At 39.2% G+C, this 18,330-nt stretch overlaps 1 protein-coding gene across 4 annotated transcripts in view; it reads left to right on the top strand.

Annotated features, from left to right (window-relative positions):
• Positions 1 to 18,330, top strand: part of tmem39a (transmembrane protein 39A) — a 70,721-nt gene that overhangs the window by 2,156 nt on the left and 50,235 nt on the right. The window contains exon 2 of one of the 4 annotated variants that reach the window (XM_072585275.1): positions 2,645 to 2,792. The exons of the other annotated variants lie outside the window; for them this stretch is intronic. The gene's annotated coding sequence lies outside the window, so the exon portion shown is untranslated. The remainder of the gene's footprint in view (positions 1 to 2,644; positions 2,793 to 18,330) is intronic. 4 annotated transcript variants of the gene reach the window in all.

Genomic DNA, 18,330 nt, shown 5'->3' on the forward strand with positions numbered 1-18,330 from the left:
AGGAATTCCAGGATTTTTGACGCAGTGATAATGAATGATTGGTGATTTTTATATTTCCATGTCAAGATGGTAATTGGCTTGGAGGGAAACTTGGTGGTGACGTTCCTATATATCTGTTACCCTTGTCCACCTGCATGGAACTGGTTGTGGGTTTGAAGGTGTTGTCTGAGGATCTTTAATGAATTTTCTGCAATGCAACTTGTAGATGCAACTATTGTAACTACTGGAACAGCAAGTTCTAGAGCACAAATCTTCAATACTATTGCCAGAATGTTGTCAGGGCCTGTTACTTTTGCTCCAGTGTCTCCAACTGTTTCTTCATTTCCCTCCACATGATTTACATTGGCTGAAGACTAGCATCTCTAATGTTGGGGATCACTGGAGGAAGCCAAGATTGATAATCCAGTCGGCACTTCTAGCTGAAGCTTGCTGCAACATCTCCAGTCTTACCTTTTGCACTGATGTGCTGGACTTCTCCATCATTGAGGATGGGGATCATTTGTGGAGCCATCTCCTCCCAGTGAATTAATCGTTCACCACCATTCACGACTTGATGTGGCAGGACTGCAGAGTTTAAATCTGATCCATTGGTTGTGGGTTTGCTTAGCTCTGTCATCACTTATGCTGGTTGGCATGCAAGTAGTCCTGTTTGGTCATTTCACTACATCTTCCGGTATGCCAGGTGCTGCTCCTGGCATGCCGTCCTGCACTGTCCATTGAACCAGTGTTGATCTCCTGGCTTGATGGTAATGGTTGAATTGGGGATGTGCTGGGCTGCGAGGTTACAAGTTGTGCTGGAGTACAATTCTACTGCTATTGATGGCCTACAGCACCTCGTGGATGCTCCAGCATTGGGTTGATAGATCTGTATGAGGTCTGTCCCATCTAGCACTATCTATAACCTTCAACACATTGTGTGACATTATTCTCAATGTCAAGGCAGGACTTTGTCTTCACAAGGTCTGTGCAGTGAACACTTTTTTAGTGATACCATCATGCACAGCTGCAGCTGGCAGCTTGGTAAGATTAGGTCATGTAGGTGATTCCCTTCCTCCTTGGTTCCCTCACTATATCTGCTACAGACCCAATCTAACAGCTATGTCCTTTAAGACCTGACCGGCTCTATTTATATTACTGCTACTGAGCTACTGTTGGTGGTAGACATTGAAATCCCCCCACCCAGAGTAGGTTTTATGCTGTTGCCATCCTCAGTGCTTCCTCCAAGTGCTCAATGTAGAGGAGTACCGATTTTTCATCTGAGCCATACCAAGTGAATTGGTGATACCGTCCTCCCTCAACTGAGGGAGTATGTGATAATCAGGAGGTTTCCTTGCTATGACTTAATGTGAAGCCATGAGATGACTTGGAGTCTGAAGTCAGTGGAGGACTCCCAAAGCAACTCTTTTAACTGTATACCACTGCCACTACCTCTACTGGGTCTGTTCGAATTCCACCATCTGCCGTGTTTCAAGTTCCACCATTGAATCTGGATGCTCAGATCTTTAGCTGAGTTTCTGGATTAATAGTTCAGTGATTTTAATAGCACTAGCCCATCGCTTTCCTTTGGGTTTTTTTTGCCAGTAACCTTTTATAACTATGCTGCCTTGTTTTCAATCCATTTGCCAATGGAAACTATTTTTTTTTTCCCCTATCCAGGCCTCTTTTTTTTTTTTTTTTGATTTTATACGGCATTATCAAATTCCCTCTCGGCCTTATCTTTGCCAAGGAAGGCCATTCCAAGCTCTCCAATCTACTTGCATAACTGAAGTTCCTGATCCTGGAACCATTTTTGTGAATCTTTTATGTTCCTTCTAATGCCTTCAGATTTTTCAGTAAAATATTGCACCCAGACTGGACACCATACTCTTGTTGAGGCTGTACCAGTGTTCTGTATAAGCTTAACATGATCTCCTTGATTTTCAAAAAAGCAATTGTAGGACGTGAGCAACACTGGCTGGGCCAGCATGCAATAACCATCTTTAATTGCATTTGAGAAGGTAGAGATGAGCTGTCTTTCTAAACTGATGCAGTTCATGTCTTCTAAGTAGAACCACAACATCATTGTGGAGGAAACTCGAAGACTTTGTTCCATTGATACTGAAAGAATAGCAATGTGTTTCAAAGTCTGGATGATATGTGTCTTGTTGGGAAACTTGCAGATGGTATTCCCATGTGACCCTTTTCTTTGTCCTTCTAGATTGTGGTTTTGAAAGGTGCTGTCAAAGGATCATTGAATTTTTGTAACACATCTTGTAGATCATTCTGAGCATTGGTGATGGAGAAAATTGATCTTTGTGGATTTGGTACCAATCAAATGTCCTGTCTTGTATGTCATGGTGTCAGGTTTCTTGAGCAGTTAAAGGCTATTTTTAATCTGTGGTCTGTGGGCAAGGCTGGCTGACCAGCGTTTTTATGGCTCATCCCTAATTGAGCTGCCTCTTTGAACTGCTGCAGTGGGTCAGCCCACAATGCCCTTTTGGGGTGGGTGGGAGTTGTGGTGTGGTAGTGGAGGTAAGGTTTCAGGATTTTGACAAAGCAACAGTGAAGGAATAGTGATAATGCCAAGTTAGGGTGGTGAGCAGTTGGAGGGGAACTTGAAGGCGGTGGTGTTCAATACATCTACTCACCTTGTCCTTTCTTATAGATGGAAGTGGCCGTGGGTTTGAAACGTGTTGTTTGTGGATTTGTGGTGAATTTCTGCGGTGCACCTCATAGATTCTACACACTACTACTGAGCGTTTGATGGTAGTGCCAAACAAGCTGCTTGTGCTGTTGGAGCTACACCCTAACAGGCAAGTGCAGACCATTTCATCATATTCTGGACTTGTTCCGTTTGTCGATGCTGGACAGGCATTGGGAAGTCCAGGAGGTGAGTTACTCACTATAGTATTCATAGCCTCTGACCTTCTCTTGCAGCCACTGTTTATGTGGTGAGTCCAGTTGAGTTTCTGGTCCATGATTAACCCTGAGGATGTTGTTAGTGTAAGATTCAGTGGTACTGTTGAATGTCACGGGGCAATGGTTAGATTTACTCTTATGAGTTATCTTCATAGCCTGGCATTTGTGTAGTGCAAATGTTACCTGTCAGCCCAACCCTGGATATTGTCCAGATCTTGTTGTATTTGAACATTGACTGCTTCAGTATCTGAGGAGTTGCAATCATCAGTGAACATTTCCACTTCTGACTTATGATAGAAGGAAAGTCATTAAAGCAGCTGAAGATGGTTGGGCCTTGGACACTATCCTGAGGAACTTTTCTGCAGAAACGTCTTGGAACTGAGATAACTGACCTCCAACAACAACAACGACCATCTTCCTATGTGCTAGTTATGACTCCAGCCAATGGAGCGTTTGCCCTGATATCCATTGATTCCAGTTTTGAGGGGCTCCTTGATGCTACGCTTGGTTGAATGTGGCCTTGATGGCCAGGGCACTAGCTCTCCCTGCACCTCACCTCTGGAATTCAACTCCTTTTGTCCATGTTTGAACCAAAGCTGTAATGAGGTCAGCAACGGCCCTAATGGAACCCAAGCTGGACATCATTGTGCAGGTTATTGCTGAGCAGGTACTGCTTGATAGCACTGTTGATGACACTTTCCATCACTTTACTGATGATCAAGTGGTACTTGGCCAAGTTGGCTTTGTCCTGCTTTATAGTTATAAGACATTCTTGGGCTATTTTCCCTACTATCAGGTAGATATCAGTATTGTAACTACACTGGAACAGCTTGGCTAGGGGAGCACGAGTCTTCAGTACTATTGCCTCTTGCCAGAATGTTGTTTAGTGCCCATAGCCTTTTACAGTATCCAGTATTTCCAACCATTTCTTCAATTCACATGAAATAATTTGAATTCGCTGAGGACTGATATCATCTGTAATGTTGGAGATCACTGCAGGAGGCCGAGATGGATCGTCCACTTGGCACTTCTGGCTGGAGATGGCTGCAAAAGCTTCAGCCTTATCTTTTTTTTTTGTACTGATGTGCTGGGCTCTTTCATTCACTGGGGATATTTGTAGAGCATTTGTAGCCACTGCATTTCTTTGGCTTCTGTACTACTATGCAGTATTGCTCAAAACAAAGATAAAATTGCTGAAATCAAGGTAATTTTTTTTACATTATTAGTTTTTATATGATTCATCATGTTCATATTATTTGAACTAAACAATTTTTTTTAGCTGCACGTGTAAAGTGATTGAGGACTAGTGTGGAAAGAAACCTAATGAATCAAATTGCAATATTTACAGCAGTAAATTGGACCTGAATCACTTTTTTTTTGTAGGCTTTTTTTTAAACTTCTACTAACCAGTGTGATGAACGTTCTTCCTATTGTTGCATTATTTAGAATTAACCATGGCAAATTGAAGACCTATGTGAAAAGAATGGCCTTGGATACCCCTATGATCTGTTATGTTATGGTAATCTGCATTTCAACTACAAGTTGTCCCAGCATTCTACACTTTTTTTTGATGGAAGAAAATTTGAGAATTCTATTAATCTTTCAATGCAGAGGTGCTTCCTGATTTTTCTACCTGAATGGCCTACATTTTAATTTCCTAATCAGTTATCCATATTACAATACCCTCACCAGAAAATGTATTTACGTTTATTTACATTATTTAAAAATGTAAACCTCTGTCGAATCCATGTATTCTGGACATCTGTGTGCATCTGGGAAAATTAACAAACCATGAACTTCGCAACTAATCTTGGAGGAACTGTTGGGCGAAGTTCACAGCACAGAATCAGATAAGTTAATTGTTGTTTTAAGTCTGTCCAAGAGAAAGGCTGCAGTAGTGAGTATAGTGGATTCTTTCTTGATTATATGTTTTTGGATATAAGTCTCTTAAAATATAAGCCATAGCTATTAATTTAACCTGGTGCAGTATTTTGTAGAAGAATAAGACAGTGTTGTTTTCTGGGTCTGTAGATTGTGAAGGAGCAAAAATGACCTTTGCAGTGATATATACTTGTCAGATGTGGCAGTTTAAAGAGTTTAAGGGTTACTGCGGATTATATCTGCCATAAATGCTGTTGGATGCGAATCTTATCTTATCAGATCGAGCGGATCGGTTGGAGAGACAGATAGAAGCAATGAGGAATTTGCAACAGTATGCGATGGATGTCAGATATAGGAAGGGGGGAAAGTCTCTGATACAGTCACATAGATGGGTTAACTCCAGGAAGGGTAAGAGAGGTAGGCAGCTACTGCAGATTCTTTTGTGGATATACCCATTTCAAACCGGTATGCTGTTTTGGAAAATGTAGGGGGTGATGGATTCTCATGGGAATATAGCGCGAACAGCCAAGTTTCTGGTGTTGAGACTGGCTCTAATGCAATGAGGGGTACGTTGGCTTCCAAGAGATCATTCGTGTTAGGGGATTCTGTAGTCAGAGGTACAGACAGACATTTCTGTAGCCAGCAGAGAAAAAGCAGAATGAGGTGTTGTTTCCCTAGTGTCAGGATCAAGAATGTCTCAGAGGATGCAGAATGTTCTCACTGGGGAGAGGGGCCAGCAGGAGGTCATTGTCCACATTGGAACTAATGACATAGGAAGGGAAAAGGTTGAGACTCTGAAGGGAGATTAGAGAGTTAGGCAGAAATTTAAGAAGGAGGTCCTCAAGGGTAGTAATATCTGGATTACTCCCAGTGCTATGAGCTAGTGAGGGCAGGAATAGAAGGATAGAGCAGATGAATGCATGGCTGAGGAGCTGGTGTGTGAGAGAAGGATTCACATTTTTGGATCATTGGAAGCTCTTTTTGGGGTAGAAGTGACCTGTACAAGAAAGACGGATTACACCTAAATTGGAAGGGGACTAATATACTAGCAGGGAAATTTGCTAGAACTGCTCGGGAGGATTTAAACTGGTAAGGTGAGTGGGTGGGACCCAGGGAGATAGTGAGGAAAGATATCGATCTGAGACAGATACAGCTGAGAACAGAAGTGAGTTAAACAGTCAGGGCAGGCAGGGACACTGGTTAGGCCACTGTTAGAATAATGCATGAAATTCTGGTCTCCTTTCTGTCAGAAAGATGTTGTGACACTTGAAAGGGTTCAGAAATGATTTACAAGGATGTTGCCAGGGTTGGAGGATCTGAGCTCTAGGGAGAGGCTGGACAGGCTGGGGCTGTTTTCCCTGGAGCGTCGGAGGCTGAGGGGTGACCTTATCGAAGTTTACAAAATCATGAGGGGCATGGATAGAATAAATAGGCAAAGTCTTTTCCCTGGGGTCGGGGAGTCCAGAACTAGAGGGCATAGGTTTAGGGTAAGAGGGGAAAGATATAAAAGAGATCTACGTGGCAATTTTTTCACGCAGAAGGTGGTATGTGTATGGAATGAGCTGCCAGAGGATGTGGTGGAGGCTGATACAATTGCAGCATTTAAGAGGCATTTGGATAGGTATATGAATAGGAAGGGTTTGGAGAGATATGGGCTAGGTGCTGGCAGGTGGGACTAGATTGGATTGGGATAACTGTTCAGTATGGATGCGTTGGACCGAAGGGTCTGTTTCCATGCTGTACATCTGACTCTAGATCATCCTTTATTCTTCTTTACTTTTAAGGGAATATAAACTAAGATGTTTTATTTCTGCTTGTATTCTTTTTGAGAGTGCATGGAGTTGATGACATGTTTGATTTACAAATCCTTGAAGGATATTGGATCAACCATGCATAATGAGTATTATGGAACAAAAGTTAAGTTGTCATAAATAACTTTTTTCCATGTGTAGAATTTATATCTCCCTATTTCATGGCAAGTCTGACATACAATTTTCTTCAACTCTGAACTGTCTGTGTTCTGTTACCTCCATGTAGTAGAGGTGGGAAAGTTTAAAGATCACCCAACACCAGGTTATAGTCCAACAGGTTTAATCTGAAGTACTAGCTTTGAGCACTGCTCCTTCATTAGATGGTTGTGAAGGAGCAGTGCTCCAAAAGCTAGTGCTTCCAATTAAACTAGTTGGACTATAACCTGGGGTTGTGTGATTTTTTTTTAAACTTTGTACGTCCCAATCCAACATCGGCATCTCCATATCAGGAGGGAGAAGAGCATTTATTGTTAACTTAATAACAATTAATGGGAAATCCTGCAATTTACTTCACTAAATTGAAGAGTAGGGTATACGAACTGATGAAACACTTATTTTAATTTTCAAGAGTTGCTGGAGCAATTTTATTTTAACAATTTACAAACATTTGGAGTTGATTGCTTGTTATTTCCAGTAAAAGGAGTACTAAAAATGGGTCAGTTGTTTGGAGCTTCAAACACATTTTGGCATGACCCTTGTAATGCGCATTGCATTTGTGGCTTGTGATGTGGCATCCTCTAAACAGATGGTTACTTAACCAGATACTTCCATTTGCAATCCGTGCAATATATTGATCTAGATTTGTTTGCCATTTCAACGTGTGCCTTTCTGGCCTTTTCTATATTTGACTTCATGTATCATTGCTATTTAAAGTGATAGCCTGAAACCTTTTTTTTGTCAGATTTTAGTTTATAAATTGACCAGCTACATGTCTTCTGTAAATTTTGACAAATGTAGGATGATGAATAGATGAGAAAATTTACCATATGCCACAAAATATTTGAAATCAAAACATTGAATGTTTTCAAGAAGGAAATGGATATAATTTTTCAAGCTAAAGGCATCAAAAGGTATAAAACAGGAAAATGTTACTGATCTAGATGATCAGCCACAATATCGTTGAATTGTCAAGAAGGCTCAAAGGACCAAATGACCTCCACTTGCTCCTGTGTTCCATGTTTCTGCAAACTGTGCGTATACAGATGGTTCATAATTTGTTATTTTTTTTAAAAGTCATAAATTCACTGGTTAAAATAATTGATTCTCTGGCTAGCTAGCAACTGTATTTCTCCACTTTTTTGTTTTGCATTAGATGTGTCATCATACATCACTTGGGAATGTGAGATTTCTTGGTTTATGTTGTAAAAGTTGAGGAATCTTTTGATAATTCATAAGTGAAATAAAGTTAATTGTTAGAGTTTCTTAAAATATATATTATTAAAGCTACCAGAGGATATCGTAGTGTAACATGGACTTGATTTCAGAGGAAACCTTTTTTGCATGTGCTTAGACATTTGGAAGGAGAGATGTAAAATGCAAAACAGTAAGAGAAGGGAGATTTAATTACTGAAGTGTAGATTTATACTTTGTTATCACATAGGAAGCATAGAATAAAAAATAATTTGGCAGATGTAGGAAATTCAATGTTATGAAAGAATCAAACCTATGTGCTATTGTTTTGTGATGCAGCACATTGATGCCCAAACACCTTTGTATCTGATTTGGAGATGTATGTCATAGACAGTTAGAGCAGTTGGTAACTTTGAGTTTCAGTATGTGAATGTTTTATATAGATTCTATTTCAAGACAAATGGGGTTGTTGTGATGCAGAAAAATCTAACCTGATATCTGTACAAAATTAAATATCACATACAACCAGGTTATAGTCCAACAGGTTTATTTGGGAGCACTAGCTTTCAGAGCGTGCTCCTTCCTCAGGTGGCTGTGGAGTGTAAAATGACAAGACACAATTTATAGCAAAAGACTAGTGTCATGAAACTGAAATGATATATTGAACAAACTTAAACTGTTAAATCTGCCTTTTAAACAGGTTGCAGTTTCAGTTCATCAAGATATTAAATCCCAGCACTACTATTTAAGTCATCTTCTTGAGGTTTTATAATAAAAAGTGACGTCTCAGCTCAGACAATGCCTTAAAGGTATGAGGCCAGTCTGACTTAAGATTGGGATACAGACAAACTGGTTCTATTTCCAAAGTGGATAACTTCACACTGCTACACTTCTAAAACAGCCATCCCCTTCGGACAAGCACTACGCGTACACAGGATCTGGTCAGATGAGGAGGAACGTGATGAGCACTTGAAGGTGCTCAAGGATGCCCTCATAAGCACAGGGTATGATGCTCAACTCGTAGATCACCAGTTTTGACATGCCACAGCAAGAAACTGTAATGACCTCCTCAGGAGACCGACATGGGTTGTAACCATTGGGTACCCTTCGTTATCCAGTACTTCCCAGGAGCTGAAAAACTACACCATGTTCTTTACAGCCTGCAACACCTCATCAATGACCTTCCCTTCGCCTCCACTTCGTCTCCACTTCTTGCCTTTTTAAATAACCACAAAACCTTTTAAACAGACGATTGCTTGCAGCAAACCGTGCCCAGCCTTCAGGGCAGCTTTGACCACAACACCATACAATTCTGTTATGTCAACCACTGCAAGAAGTGTCAGAGTGTTGACACAGACATGATCATTACCTGTGGGGACACCACCCACCATGTACACGGCAGGTACTCTTCTGACTCGGCCAACGTTGGCCACCTCATATGCTGCAGGCAAGGATGCCCTGAGGCATGGTACATTGGCAAGACTAAACGGACGCTATATCAACAAACTAATGGACACTGCACAATAATCAACAGATGAGTGTTCTCTCCCAGTTGGGGAGCACTTCAGCGGTCAGGGACATTTTTCTGCCTCTAATCTTCAAGTGACCATCCTCCAAGGCAGACTTCTGGAAAGGCAATAACGCACAGTGGCCAGACAGAGGCTAATAGCCAAGATCGGTATCCATGAGGATGGCCTCAACTGGAATCTTGGGTTCATGTCACACTACAGGTGACCCCACTACACTACTCGCTCACGCTTCCATGCGTAGATGCGCGCACTCACACTTGCATGCAGACCCTCTCATACATGCGCGCACTCTCTCTTACATATACACCTCCACACACGCACACACCCTCTCACAGGCTTACATTCCATCACACCCACATGCACTTTACCAAGCTTTCACACAAGCAAACGCGCTCTCATGTTTGTTTTTTGTTTGTTTCTTTTTGTGTATTTGCAGATAGTCTATTTTGCTCAAAACTGCATGTGTGTGAGTTTGTATATTATAGTGTGTTCACCTATAGTGTGACGTGAAACCAAGATCCTGGCTGAGATTGGGATACAGACGGACTCTGACCTCACACATTTTAATGTAAATTGTTTGAGCTAAGATGTCACTTTTTTTTTTGTTTAAAAACTTTAAGTTATCTCTAAGGTGACTTAAGAGAAGTTCTGGGATTTACATATCATCAATGAATCAATCTGCATTCTAAAAGCCAAAAAACTTATACAATCCAGGTTTGTTCAATATATCACTATGACACTAATCTTTTGCTATCAATTATGTCTCGTGACCTTATACTCCACAACCACCTGATGATGGAGCAGCTCTCCAAAAGCTAGTGCTTCCAAGTAAACCTGTTGGACTATAACCTCATGTTGTGATTTGTAACTTTGTCCACCCCAGTCCAACACCAGCTCCTCCACATCGTAACCTGATACATGTCAGGCCATGTAGTAACAGTGGATCCTTACTAACCAGTAAGAAGGTGGTTATTCTTCACCCTGTTGCTGGTGTGCTGTTAACTCTTGACCTAATATAAATTATCCTTTTTTTGTAGTTTGCATATTGTGACTGGTAGTGTTGATGTGTATTACAAGCAGGGGAATAATTGGGTTTGACCCAGTCCCTATAGCACATAATGAAGGAAGAGTGGGATTTCATTTAAAGAGTATTAATACTGCACATTGCACTAATTTCTCTCCAATAGGTTAATATTATTGCTGAAAAATACTCCATATGTGAAAGCTTGTCATTTTATGATTAGTAAAAGCATTCCCTGAGAAGAGAACTACCAGATGCTCTCCCCTATTTTGCTGAATTGTAACTGATGCAGTGTGTATGTGTTGTACCAATCAGAGTCCATTTGTCTGGTTCAAAATTTAAATAAAGCGTAGCACTTATTTGGCAATTATCATTTAACTGGTGCATTCTTCTTCGCAATTCCTTGACCAATCAGTATTCTGTTCTCATACAGTATAAAAGTTATTTTCTCTTCACTTACTAATTCTTGTGAATTGTCTTGATAAATGCCAGAAAAAGTTTAAATAAAATGCCCTTTTCCAGAAATATTCATGTTTTATGCTGACAAATATGTCAATGTTTAAGTTTGAAGTCTTGTTTCATTTTTTTGGTTAGAAACCAGTTTCAAACACTTTGCTTGGTGAAACCTTTTTATGGTAGAAATGGGAATCATTGTAGCTATTGACCACAAATTACTGTTCACTTCATGCAATGTAAAGTGAAGCATCACCCTTCTGTACCAGAGAGATTGGAATTTGCAAGTTCTGCACCCCACCATCTTTTAAATTTAAGCAAGGGTCACTTTCATATTCTCTTTTGCCATTTGAAATCAAAAGCTCTGTATATTGTAACTCCTTATGTACACTTCTATTTTGGCAAATGTTTAAATGCAAGTTGAAGTAAAGTAATTTACTTTACAATCTTGTTAGTGAAACTTTTTTTTGGGGCTGAGATGACTCAAAGGTGATCTGTTTTTACTGATTTTAAAAACTGACAACCAAGCAAACCCTCCACTACCCAAGTTGCACAAGCAGTGTTCCATGGCAGTGTTAATCAACTGTCCAACATGGTTTACAAATGAAAAGGTACAAGGATTCTTCCTATTTTGTTTCCATGGAGAATAAGGCCTTAGCAGTGATCTTTTCTGTGGTCTCTGGCCTCAGTTAGCGACACTCCCCCTCAGCCATGAGAGCCCTATGATTACATTTTTAAAAAGAAGAGGTCATGTTTTTTAATTGTTAAGACTTGAGCGAGACTCTACTCTATTTTGCAAACCTAAAAATAGGATTACGCTGTTCGACCTTTTTTGCACCTGCTTCACCATTTGATAAGACAATGGCTGTTCTGTGTCTTCCACTTGCCTGTCTACTGTCTATGAACATTTAGATTAGGAATAAGATTACACTTGGGATTTTCTTAATTTTGGGGTTCCTTTGTCACTTCACTTGGCAAGTGAATATGTACTCCATTTAGTTGAAATCCTTCAGGTTGCTGAAGATTTTTCAGCAGCTTGAATAGATCTTTGCATGGCCCGTTTCTGTACACTTCAGATTCATGGCTGATCCCCCAAAAAGGTGTCTTAAGAAACTTTGATAATTGAACACTTAGCAAGTCCAACCATAGAAGTCTGTTTTATCCAGACTACACAATTCCTATTGTGGTACTATGGAAATTTCCAATCTTGTATTTCTAAGAAGTTACCAATTGCTTAAAGTCAAAAGATCATCATTAGACCTGTTTATGATCTGCTTTCCACACTCAGGATTCTATGATGATTCTTCAATCATCTCAATTGTCTTCATTTTATCAGGCTTGCACTAACTGGTTTGGAATTTGCGACTGTATTTACAATGGCTGCATTGAGTTTTAAATTAGTACACTATAGATAATGATTGTGCAGAGTCAGAGATTTACACCTGGAAGTTGTTTAAATTGATACAGCAGATTTATGTTAATCATGCAAAGATTTAGAATGTCATCACATGCTGCCCTCAGATGCTTGAATGATGCTAGTCAACGCCTAGAAATACATCCATGAAATATCCATTACTTTCAATGGGAATAAATTGTAGTACATATAAAGTTATGAGTATGTTAAAGTTTCACTGCACCATTTTAATAGTGTGTTTGAAAAATGTTGATAAGCACTGTTTAACTTTAATGATGCATTTTCATCGAAGACAAACATAGTCTAATATTATACTTATTAATCCTAATTGGCAGTAGTGCATCATGTTTAAAGGCACTGTGGTTCAAAAAGGCTCGTTATCATCACCTTTTTCAAAGGTAATCATGAATATGTATTTAATGTTGACTTTAGTAGATAAACAATTTCACTTAGAGTGGTGAGCCTGTGGAATTCTCTACCGCAGACAGTGAGGCCAAAACATTGAAGGACTTCAAGCAGTTAGCTATAGATTTTGAGACCAAAGAGAGAGCACATGGGGAGAAAATGGGAAGATTTTGAGTTGATGCTCAGCCAAAATCATATAAGATAGCGGAGTAGGGCTGAATGTCCTGCTCCTGCTCCTGCTCCTGCTCTTATTTTGTTTGTTTTTTAAGAATGATGTCCGCATTTCTTATCAACCTGTTCAGAGATGTAATTATACATACTTGGAGCAGGTGGGGTTTGGGCCTTCTGGCCTCAGGATTAGGGACACTACAACTGTGCCACAAGAGCCCTGTGATTACAATTTTAAAATAAAAGGCCATGGTATGACTTCCAGTAGCAACATTGTATCTAACCAGATGTAGTTGTTTTACAAAAAACAATGAAACCAATAATGACCAGCTTGTGCTAGATATGCTAAATTTTGTGGAAAATTATGGATCGCAGTAGATATTTGACTAGCAAGTTAATGTTTTGATTTTCTTATCCACAAGTATCTCCCTCTTCCTTAGACCATATATTTCCCCCAGATATTGGCCTTCAGAAATAACTATTTGTATTTTCGATTGAGCTCTGCAAATATTCTCTCAACACTTAACACACACTTTGATTATAGTAGTTGGGAGGTCATATTGTGGCTGTACCGAGCATTGGTTAGGCCACTTCTGGAATACTTCGTGCAATTCTGGCCTCTCTCCTATAGGAAGGATGTTCTGAAACTTGAAAGGGTTCAGAAAAGTTTTTATACTGTTTTGCTAGGCTTGGAGGGTTTGAGCTACAAGGAGACTGCACAGGCTGGGGCTATTTTCCCCTTGGTTATTGTCAGCCCTCAGCCTCCATAGAGGTTTAAAATATTGAGGGGCACAGATAGGGTAAAACTAGTCCAAAGCTGGAGGGCATGTTTAAGGTGAGGGGAAAGATTTAAAAGGCAACATTTTCTGAATGGTCAGAGGAAGTGGTGGAGGCTAGTACAATTGCAACATTTAAAAGGCATCTGGATGGGTCTAATGAATAGAAAGGGTTTAGAGGGATATGGGCCAAGTGCTGGCAAATGGGATTAGATTTATTTAGGATATCTTGTCAGCATGGATGAGTTGGACTGCAGGGTCTGCTTCTTCTGTGCTGTACGTATCTATGATCTCCATGATTCCTATCAAAAGGCTGCAAAAATTACTTCTAGACCACTGCTCTGGGATCTCATTTCTGCTGTTCAAAGAACTCCGTTTGATATTGTTCCTCACTGCTAATTTTTAACAAATCTGCCACTTTTATAGTATCTGTTTGTTATGCTGTTTATATAACACACAATAGTTCAATGATATATCTAAAGTAACAATCCATCTGGCTTTTCCACCACCACATACCCAAATTATAGTCATTGTATGATTGGTAAAGTCGCAGAGAATTTTAGCAACTTTGTTCACAGGTACTCAATACTGTGGTGAGATCATTTAATAATGATGTGAAAATTTAGTCTTGCCTGAAGTAGAATAGTTTTATTTTCTTTGATCTGTAAAGCTAGCATTGCTCTTTATCCTACCTTATTTTTCTAAAGAGAATGTAGGATCATGAAAATGTTTCACCATTTGCCTCAATCACATCTAATCACACCTAACAGTTCCCTATATTATAAAGCTACCTATAATTTGATGCAAATTAAGTGCTGAATATTCTTTTGAAATTAGAATAATACTAGCTTTAATTTATATCCAGAAATGTTTGGTTCAGCTGGTTTCCAAAATGGAAAAGGATACTAACAACTGTTTGTGCAGTAAAGAATGTTATTGTCATTCTGAAGTGTCAATATGTGTACAAGAGGGGAGGGAAAATATCAATTTTTTAAAAAAAATGTACAGTAACAAGGGTTGACACGCAACAGCTTTCAATTGACGTTTACCGACTCTCTCTGATGTAGGCCATGGAGCTACTTTGAAAAGGTAGTACAGCAGTAATTTTTTTCAAAAAATCTGGTTTCATGTTTTAATTCTGTTCTGCATTTGCTAACTAACTTAAGGATATATTTTAAAACCATGTACGAAGTTTGTAAGTTTTCAGTGACTACTCGTGTTTTTTTTAAAGTGTACAAACTCTTTTTTTTTAAACCTCTTTTATGCAGATTAAGGTTCAAAAGACCCAACCGGAGGATTTAATAAATCTTAAGTGAGGCAGGTTATGAAAGAAGACTTTTGTTGTTTCTAAATGCCCCAAATTTCATACACTTCTTTTGAGTCTGCTATAAGTGTGCCAAACTAGGTCATGCTTTTTAAGTGATTTTTTTTTTGTGTATTGACCTGTATTCTAGTGTTACAAGAATTTATGCAGAACTGATTGCATGGCTTTAATGGGCGGATTGAAGGATTATGGGGGCTGCTAATCTAATATTATTGAATTATTTAATTGTATCGCACTGAATTATATCTCTGAAGTTATAATCTTGAAATGATGCATGTTTAGTTCTGAAGAATGGAAGCTGATCTGTTTTTACATGAGATTCCAACTACATGGACTTTGTGAAGTTGTCTCAACAAATGTATTCAGAAGCAGTTAGTGTTTTCTTCGGTTATAAATTTGTGATTAAATAATTGGCTATTGGTTGTGAAATTAAAGCACCGCTACCTCAAATCATCTAGTACCATAATGCTGCCTATGCTTCCTGTTGCAGTTTTTTAAAACACTGACAAATTTGGTGAAAGATGGAAGATACCGATGGTGATCTCCTTTAGACTTCAAGCAAAAATGCTTTGTTATGCCAGATGCCTAGTGTTTCTAGGCTAACTAATGATAATTATAAGACAGTTCCGCTCCTCCTGGGCTCTATTCAGTGCACTGTTTTCAAATGTTTGTACGTGTACTTTTAGAGGATGGCATTTCAATTGAATTTTGCTGTAATCTGTTGGTCAAGTGAGAAGGCTGTGCTGTTAAGTGCAAGATTTGAAATGGCAGTTAGTGTGTATGCAGAAATGTCTCTGGATGTGTTGCTGCATTGAAGAGGAAAAGTGGAAAACCAATAGGGAAGGCTTCCATGCAGGCTATTTTGAGAATGTAATTAATATTAAGGTCAGATAGCATTAAAATATAGTGACACTTTTTGGATATTGTTTGAGCATTGTCTAAGCATACATCTGAAATCTCTTTCCCCTCAGATTTTTTTTCAGCATACAGACACAGTCCAAACTCCTGTCCATCTTTCTCCAATTTCCATGGCTTGAATTTCTTCAACTGAGATTCCATACTTGCCACAGTACTGAAACAGCTATGTTCAAAATTCACAAGTAAGATTACAACTTGCACAGTTGCACAGCTTTTGAAAGTAGACTGTGCCATCCTGTCTAATGTTGATATTAAGCTAATATCCAGCTGAAGGAGGACTGTATTCATCTAGCTTCATAATTAATTATCACCCCAGAGAATCATCTTTTAATTGCTTCTCTTGTTCATACACCATAACTTCCAGAAATGCCTTCCAAAGATTGGGTTTTGGCTGTCTACTATTTCTAATCTAACATACTGTTCTCTGTCAAAACTCTTGCTATGTAATTGCTACATAATTACACTTGTTCCATGGAGACATATCCATTGCACTACACTTACGGATCCTCCTTGTTACTTCCTCAACAAATTTCAATCAAATTCATAAGATGCTTCACTTAAAGCTATGCTGACTATCCCTGACTAGTCCACATCTTTGGATAAACCTACAATTTTCCCACCACTGAAGTAAGACTAACTGCCTTTTAATTATTTGGCATTTTCTTTTGTATGCTTTTCTAAACAATTGGAACCACCATTTGCATTCTTCAGTCCTCTGGCACCTCATCTGTGTTTAATGAATATTGGAAAATAATCCACCGAGTGTCTGCTATTTTCAGTCTGACCACCTTCAAAATCCCAGGGAACAATCCGTCTGGACCTGTTGATTTATTCACTTTCAAAAAAGTCCAACTCTTATCACTTTCTCTTATTATGATTATTTTATCCAATATTTTGCACTACTTCCCTTGGATGACTGTCCACATCATCTCATCTTTTTCCTTTGTGAATAAAAGGACAAAACAAATTGAGAAATCTTCTAAAACCTCTGCTTCTTCACGCATGTTCCCTTCACTGATAGGTCCCACTTTTTTTCTTTATCAAACATTTTGCTCTTTTATATACAGCCAAAATATTTTTGGTATTTTCATTTATCTTGTTAGCAAATGTTTTCTCATGCTCTGTCTTTGATTTTCTTTCCTTTTATAGGTCAGAGATCAACTTGCTCCTATTATAAGCTTTCTTTTTCTGTTTAACCTTCCCCTATATTTTTCTAGATAACCTTGAGGATTGAGATTTGGCAGTGCCATTCTTTTGGGAGGAGACATGTCTGCATTGTGAGCCCCAAGGATCATCTTTTTTCTTTAGTGCCTTCGACTGGTTTACCATTTTGATTTATACTTTTGTTTGCAGTTCTGTCCAATCCACCTCTGCCAAATCGCTTCTCACTTTTGCAAAGTATGCCTTCCCCCAACACCCCACCCCCTGTTTAAAATCTTTTACTCCTGATTTATCTCTGCTGAAATGATGGAACAATCCATCCGGTCTGGGTGATTCATCTGCTGAAACCCTTATCCAGGTATTTGTTGGCTCTAGACTTGATTTCTTCCAAAGCATTGCTATCTGGCCTGTCTCAATCTACGCTTTTTAAGCACATCTGCTCCCTGTGTCCTAACTTGCACCAAATTAAATTCATCCAACATCCATGCTTTACTGATCTACCTTTGACCTCTACCTTTTAAGATCTTGCTTTCATATCTGTCCATGGCCTTGTCCTTTTGTTTCACTGATGTTGGCATCCTAGATGAATCTAGTTTACTGCAAATGAGATGATTTGTTTTTGTGATGTTGATTTGAGAGGTTAATATTAACTAGGGTCGTGAAATAATTACTATGTTCTTTGAAAAGTGCCATGGGATTTTTTTTTACATACACGCTTGAAGGCTGGTGGTGATTTGGTTTAATGTCTCATCTGAAAGGCAACACCTTTTGACAGAGTGTAGTGCTGTTTCAGTACTCAACTGAAGTGTCTGCCTTGACTTATGCATTCAAACTCTGAAGTGGGACATGAATCTGAAACTCCTTTTTTTTTGTAATGGAGGTGAATGCTACTAACTGAGCCACAACTTGCTCCTCATCATATCTCTGCAGTCTCCTTGAAGCCCTCTGAGATATATCTGCTTCTCAATTGTGGCATTTTAATCATTCCACCATTTATGGCCATACCTAAACTGTCATTGCCCTAAACTCTTAAATTTATTCCTTTTAGTCCTTTTTCTAATTCTTTCCAAGCCTAACCTCTCACTGCCTGAATATTTCTTTGGTTCAAGAGAGGAGCAGTATCTCTCCAAGCAAGGACATGGCATACTTTTTGGAGTGGCTCACCTTGTATGGGTCCTAACCTTCACCCAGCTCTCACTGGTGACTCCAAGTAACTTCTGT

This window comes from Chiloscyllium punctatum, chromosome 15, assembly GCF_047496795.1.
Source record: "Chiloscyllium punctatum isolate Juve2018m chromosome 15, sChiPun1.3, whole genome shotgun sequence".
NCBI classification, from domain to species: domain Eukaryota; kingdom Metazoa; phylum Chordata; class Chondrichthyes; order Orectolobiformes; family Hemiscylliidae; genus Chiloscyllium; species Chiloscyllium punctatum.